This window comes from Euleptes europaea, chromosome 2 (genome assembly GCF_029931775.1).
Source record: "Euleptes europaea isolate rEulEur1 chromosome 2, rEulEur1.hap1, whole genome shotgun sequence".
In the NCBI taxonomy this organism is placed as follows: domain Eukaryota; kingdom Metazoa; phylum Chordata; class Lepidosauria; order Squamata; family Sphaerodactylidae; genus Euleptes; species Euleptes europaea.
This window is the reverse complement of record NC_079313.1, coordinates 3395032-3401940: the sequence shown is the minus strand read 5'-3', so window position 1 is coordinate 3401940 and position 6909 is coordinate 3395032.

Sequence of the window (6909 nt, the reverse complement as noted above, 5' to 3'; positions counted from 1 at the left end):
AAAGCCTGCAAGAGTTTGCAGCAACAATCAGAAAACAAACCCGATTTGTGAATAAATATTGATTTGACAGAAGTCGGGATGAATGCGAGGAGAATTAGCGATGCGAATCCAGAGCGTTTTTCACACTCTCTCCCAGAATGACCCCAAAACTGAATTTTCGCCAGCAAAGAAATACTCACACGTTGGGGTTTGTAACGGGAAGGAAGAAACCCAAATTGAAACCACACTGGGGCCGAAATAGCGCAAGTAAAAAAACCCGTTTCATTCACTGCATCTTTCACACGGGCAACTAATAATGTAATGTGTGGATGCAACCAACCCAAGCATCAATGCAGGTATCCTGGCCAGAGAGGTCAGGGGTGGCAGAAGTTCTCTGCTTCGACACAAATATGGCAAATGGGGAATTGAACAAAGATTTGGGAGGGGTGTTAGGGTTTGTTTGTTTTTTTGTAAAGTGCAAACTGCTACTGTAGTCGCAGAAGAAGAAGAAGAAGAAGAAGAAGATGGAGAAGAAGAAGGAGGAGGAGGAGGAGGAGAAGGAGATGGAGAAGGAGAAGGAGGAGAAGAAGAAGAGCTGGTTTTTATATACTGACATTCTCTACCACTTCAGGAAGAATCAAACGGGCCTACAATCACCTTCCCTTCCCCTCCCCACAACAAACACCCTGTGAGGTAGGTGGGGCTGAGAGAGCTCTAAGAGAGCTGTGACTAGCCCAAGGTCACCCAACTGGCTTCATGTAAAGGAGTGGGGAATCGAACCTGGTTCCCCAGATTAGAGTCCGCTGCTCATGTAGAGGAGTGGAGAATCAAACCCGGTTCTCCAGATTAGAATCCACCGCACATTTGGAAGAGACGGGAATCGAACCCCATTCTCCCGATTAGAGTCCACCGCTCATTTGGAGGAGTGGGGCACTGAACCCCGTTCTCCAGATTAGTATCCACCCCTCATTTGGGGGAGTGGGGAATCAAATCCAGTTCTCCAGATTAGAGTCCACTGCTCATGTGGAGGAGTGGGGAATTGAACCCGCTTCCCCAGAGTAGAACCCATCACTCTTGACCACTACACCATGCTGGCTTTATACGGCCCACCAATCACAGCGGCTGAAGATGTATGGTGCAATACCCTTTCCCACCTGAAGAGGGCTCTGGGGCTTATCAGGGAACAGCCCTGGATTGCCTACTTTCCTACTGGAACTAAATATCACTGCAAGGAGATCCCAGGAAGTCTGGCCTCCCTCCTCCTTCCAGATGTAACCTCCTCCTTCCTTCTTCCATAATCTTCTGAATTTTATGGAAGGGGGGCATTAATACGCAGTTTGCAACGCTGCATCACCCCCCCCCCCCATAATCTTCTGAATTTTATGGAAGGGGGCCATTAATACGCAGTTTGCAACGCTGCATCACCCCCCCCCCCCATAATCTTCTGAATTTTATGGAAGGGGGCCATTAATACGCAGTTTGCAACCCTGCATCATCCCCCTCCCAACGCCAAATTATTATTATTATTTTTTTTTACAGTTTCACCCACCCCCCAAGTTCTCTTGCTCCCAGAGACAAAATTCAAAAATATCTCCTTTCTCACCTGGCCGTCTCGGCCCTAACTTGAGAGACGCGCGCCTCCCACGCTGACGCCACAAAAAGAAAAGCTGGGGGAAGGGTGGCGTAGTGGTTAAGAGCGGTGGTTTGGAGCGGTGGACTCTGATCTGGAGAACCGGGTTCGATTCCGCCACTCCTCCACATGAGCGGCGGGCGCTAATCTGGAGAATGGGGTTTGATTCCCCAGTGCTCCAAATGAGCGATGGACTCTAATCTGGGGAACCGGGCTGGTTTCCCCGCTCCTCCACATGAAGCCTGCTGGGTGACCTTGGGCTAGTCACAGCTCACTTAGATTTCTCTCAGTCCCACCTACCTCACAAGGCGACTGTTGTGGGGAGGGGAAGGGAAGGTGATTGTAAGCCGGTTTAATTCTGCCTTAATAGTAGACAAAGTCGGCATATAAAAACCAACTCTTCTTTGCGCCAGACTCATGCGTGAAAACCTTGCAGGGGGGCTGTCCCGGGAAAGAGGCAGGGGCGGCCAACGCCTAAGGAGACGTACCTGATGTTCACAGGTGAGAGTCATAGCCCAAATTTCTATTCCCCCCCCCCGCTTTTCACAAGGGGAAGCAGGATTTCCCCCCTGGTTTTAACTGAGTTTCAGAGGTGCTGGCAAAGGAATGAGACCCCTCGAAGATTTCTGAGCCCCTCTGCAGATCAGCACAGACTGAAAGAGGATCTCGCTAACCACAAGCCGGCGACTGCGTTTGTGGGCCAAGGATGGTGCGTGTGCACCAGGAGTGGTTAAAGGGTCATACTAGGATCAGACTAGGATCTGGGAAACCCAGGTTCGAATCCCGACTCTGCCACGGAGGCGAGTCACCCACTCTCAGCCTCTTCTACCACGCAGGGTTGTTTGGGGATAAAATGGTGGAGAATCACACGAGCCGCCTTGGGTCTCCGCTGGGGAGAAAGACCAAGGAAGTGAATGAAAAGAGTGATGACTTGACTCTCCGACATCATGGGTCCTTGGGGCAGCTGACGAAAAACGGCCCCCCCCGCTTCAATGTAACAAACCATGAGACAATTAACTATTGCCGTTAAGTAATCAAAGAAACATGAAACGTTTAATAACGGTGGGAGAGAGAGGGGGAGAGGGAACGCATCCTCCGCATGGTCTAGTGGTTAAGAGCAGTGGACTCTAATCTGGAGAACCAGGTTTGATTCCCTACTCCTCCCCATGAAGCCAGCTGGGTGACCTTGGGCTAGTCACAGCTCTCTTAGAGCTCTCCCAGCCCCACCTACCTCACAGGGTATCCCACATGAACACATGAAGCTGCCATATACTGAATCAGACCACTGGTCCATCAAAGTCAGTCTTGTCTACTCAGACCGGCAGCAGCTCTCCAGGGTCTCAGGCTAGAGGTCTTTCCCATCACCTACTTGCCCAGTCCCTTTAACTGGAGATGCCGGGGATTGAACCTGGGACCTTCTGCATGCCAAGCAGATGCTCTGCCACTGAGCCACGGCCCCTCCTGTTGTGGGGAGGGGAAGGGAAGGTGATTGTAAGCTGGTTTGATTCTTAAGTGGTACAGAAAGACGGTATATAAAAACCAACTCTTCTTCTTCCTCTTCTTCTTCTTCAGACACCCCCCCCCTTGGTTTTATTAGGCAGCCGTCTTACACCAATGGCTGCAGATTAATTTGGCTGGGATAAAACGCAGAGGCTTTGCAAAAACAAAGGAGGATGCCTTTGGGGGTTGAATTCATTGGCAGGAGGAGAAGGGGATTTAAAAGGATCTAAACAATACTCAGGTGAGAATTCTCCGGGGCCTGGGCGTGCACAGAACTTGCAGTGGCGCTGAAAAGCTGCCTGCTTTCCATCACTGACTCTTGGAAGATAACGGAGATGCGTTCCCTAAACAGGTTCGAGCCCTCGCTTGCCCTGAGCCTTTCTTGCAACGAAGGCAAGCCTCTATGCCCGTTTGCTACGCAACGACTGTCTGTTTATAATACCAGAACGCGGGGTCATCTGCTGAAGCTGGAGGGTGATTCAAAAGAGACAAAAGGAAGTATTTCTTCACACGATGCATGGTTAAATGGTGGAACTCCCTGCCCCAGGATGTGGTGATGGCTGCCAACTTGGAAGGCTTTAAGAGGGGAGTGGAGATGCTCATAGAGAATAGGGCTATCCATGGCTACTAGTCAAAATGGATACTAGTCATGATGCACACCTATTCTCTCCAGGCTCAGGCCCATAATATATGGTACTGTGGAACACAGGCAGGACGGTGCTGCTGCAGTCGTCCTGTTTGTGGGCTTCCTAGAGGCACCTGGTTGGCCGCTGTGTGAACAGACTGCTGGACTTGATGGGCCTGGGTCTGATCCAGCAGGGCTTTCCTTGTGTTCTTATGGAGGAGAGGGCTATCCATGGCTACTAGTCAAAATGAATACTAGTCATGACGCATACCTATTCTCTCCAGGATCAGAGGAGCAGGCCTATTATATTAGGTGCCGTGGAATACTGTCAGGATGCTGCTGCTGCCGTTGTCTTGTTTGTGGGCTTCTTAGAGGCACCTGGTTGGCCACTGTGTGGACAGACTGCTGGACTTGATGGGCCTGGGTCTGGTCCAGCAGGGCTTTTCTCATGTTCTTATGGAGGACAGAACTATCAATGGCTACTAGTCAAGACTGATACTAGTCACGATGCACACCTATTCTCTCCAGTATCCAAGGAACATGCCTATTATATTAGGTGCTATGGAACGCAAACAGGACAATGCTGCTGCAGTCGTCTTGTTTGTGGGCTTCCTAGAGGCATCCGGTTGGCCACTGTGTGAACAGACATTCAGGCCTGGTAGAAGAGGATTGTGTTGTTCTCGTTTGGCGCCGCAACCCTTCAAAAAGGGTTTCCTTTGTGTGATCTCCTCTCTGCAGAGTGTGAGGTTCTACCTTTGTGATCAGCGGCAAAACTGCTTGCCGCCCCCTTTTTATTCCCCCCCTTCTCCGCGAGAGCAGGTGAGCAGCCAACTCGAACATCCCCCTTATCTCAGCGCAGGGCTCGCTGGCGAGGATTTGCATAATTTTAATCTTTCCCACCAATGAGCATGAAAAAAATTAGTTTCCCCACTATTTTATCTTCTGTTTGTGTTCAACAAAACAGCCTCGGCAGCTTTGAGCCTTTTCTTTATGTTGGGTGGGGGGAAAGCAAAGAGAAGGAGAAGGAGGGGACTATGAGAATACGCGCAGGGGGGGAAGAGATGGAAGCCATCAGCCTCGATTGCTCAAATGAGCGTGAGCTTTCGCCATTGAAGGAAAAAGCCGACCAGTCAGCGACTCTCTGAAACGGTTTATAAACACAGAACCATTCCTGCGGCTTTCAAGCTCCCTCTCTCCCCCCACGCCCCCCTCCAACTGTGCAAAACCACATTACGGCAGGGCAAACAAGAAGGAAACCGAGCTCCGTTTGCCAGCCAGCCTATAACTTTAGAGCAGAGACAGGTGATGCATGCATTTGCATTTATTTATTTATTCCTATCTCGCTTCCTGCCTTAGCTGGTACTCCAAGCAGATTTTAGAAATTGTTCTCCCCTCCTCCATTTCCCCACAACAACCCTGTGAGGAAGGCTGGGCAGAGAGCCTGTGATTAGCCCAAGGTCACCCAGCAGTCTTCATATGGAGGAGTGGGGACACCAACCCGGGGAGGGGCTGTGGCTCAGTGGTAGAGCATCTATCTGCTTGGCATGCAGAAGGTCCCAGGTTCAATCCCCAGCATTTCCAGTTAAAGGGACGAGGCGGGTAGGTGGCGTGAAAGACCTCTGCCTGAGACCCTGGAGAGCCGCTGCCGGTCTGAGAAGACTTTGATGGACCAAGGGTCTGATTCAGAATAAGGCAGCTTCATGCGTGTAACCCGGTTCTCCAGATTAGAGTCTGCCGCTCTTAACCCCTAAGCCACGCTGTCACCACGCAAGCTTCCATGGTAGAAATGGGACTTCGAACCCGGGTCACCCAGGGTCCTAAGTCTGCCGTTCTATCCACCTCGCCACAGTGACATAACCTTCAGTGTGTTCGACACGCATTTGTTACCATCGGAGGCAGGGTTTCCAGGGCTGTGGATACAGGTACATCTTTCGCCAAGCCCCAGGCTGAATCTGAGAACAATCAAGAGTTTCAGTTTAGGAACTCCTAAAGTTAGGGATCAGGACCATGAAAAAGGGAAGGGGGTTAAAGTCCCCCTCCCCATTATGGTTTCCCAGTCTGCTACCAAAACAGAAGGGGATCGCTTGGGATACCGAATTCCCAGCAGCGGACTCTAATCTGGTGAACTGGGTTGGTTTCCCCATTCCTACACATGAAGCCTGCTGGGTGACCTTGGGCTAGTCACAGTTCTCTTAGAGCTCTCTCAGCCCCACCTGCCTCACAAGGTGTCTGTTGTGGAGAGGGGAAGGGAAGGTGATTGTAAGCCGGTTTGATTCTTCCTTAAGTGGTAGAGAAGGATGGCATATAAAAACAAACTACTACTCCTCTTCTCCTCCTCCTTCTCCTCCTCCTCGTCCTCTCCTCCTCCTCCTGTTTTGAGCATTTCCTTATGCAAGCACAGACCGAGCTGTACCCCGAGTACCGGTTTCCCTGACTCTCCGCAGCCCCGGCCAAGAACTTGTCAGCTCGTGCCCCCCTCCCTCCCGCCACATCGCAGAGTCTGAATTGCAGAGGAGAAACTCCCGGGCGGAGCCCCAGCCGTGCCCTTTTTAACTGGGGCACGCAAGCTGGCTCCCTCCCAAACTCTATATAAGTCCAGGGCGGTCATTCATCTGGGCCAGAGACCGTTGGGAGCCTGGGAAAAAAAATTCTCTCCCCCCAGCCCCAAACACTCAAGGGAAGGGAAACTGCAAACCTCAGCAGCCAAACAGAGCCGGGCTTATTTTAGCCAGCCGAGGTTTTCGATTCCTGCACTCCCGTCCGCTCTTCCAGCCCTTCCCAGATTCCTCCCCGGCTCTCCAGCCTCCCTCTCCCCTACATCTGGCTAATCTACACCCCGAGGTACAATTACCTACCCATACTTTCCCTGTTTACGCTCCAGAAACCATATAATTTTCCCAGGACTGAAACGCAATTAAAAGAAAGCTTCCTGGAACGGAGTGCGCCCCCCCCCAAACCCTGAGATCTCCCTCTTCATCTGGACTAAAAATACCCTCCGCTGGCCGGCCAGACAGGCCAAAACGTCTTTGTGCCAGAGGGAAAGACGGCTGGGACAGAAGAAAGAGCCGGCTTCACCCTGTGAGGAAGGGGAGGTCGATAGAGAGTAAACGGGCTTTACTCGCCCCACGGAGATTGGAACTCAAGTCTCCCAGATCTTAGTGTGACGCCGTAATTA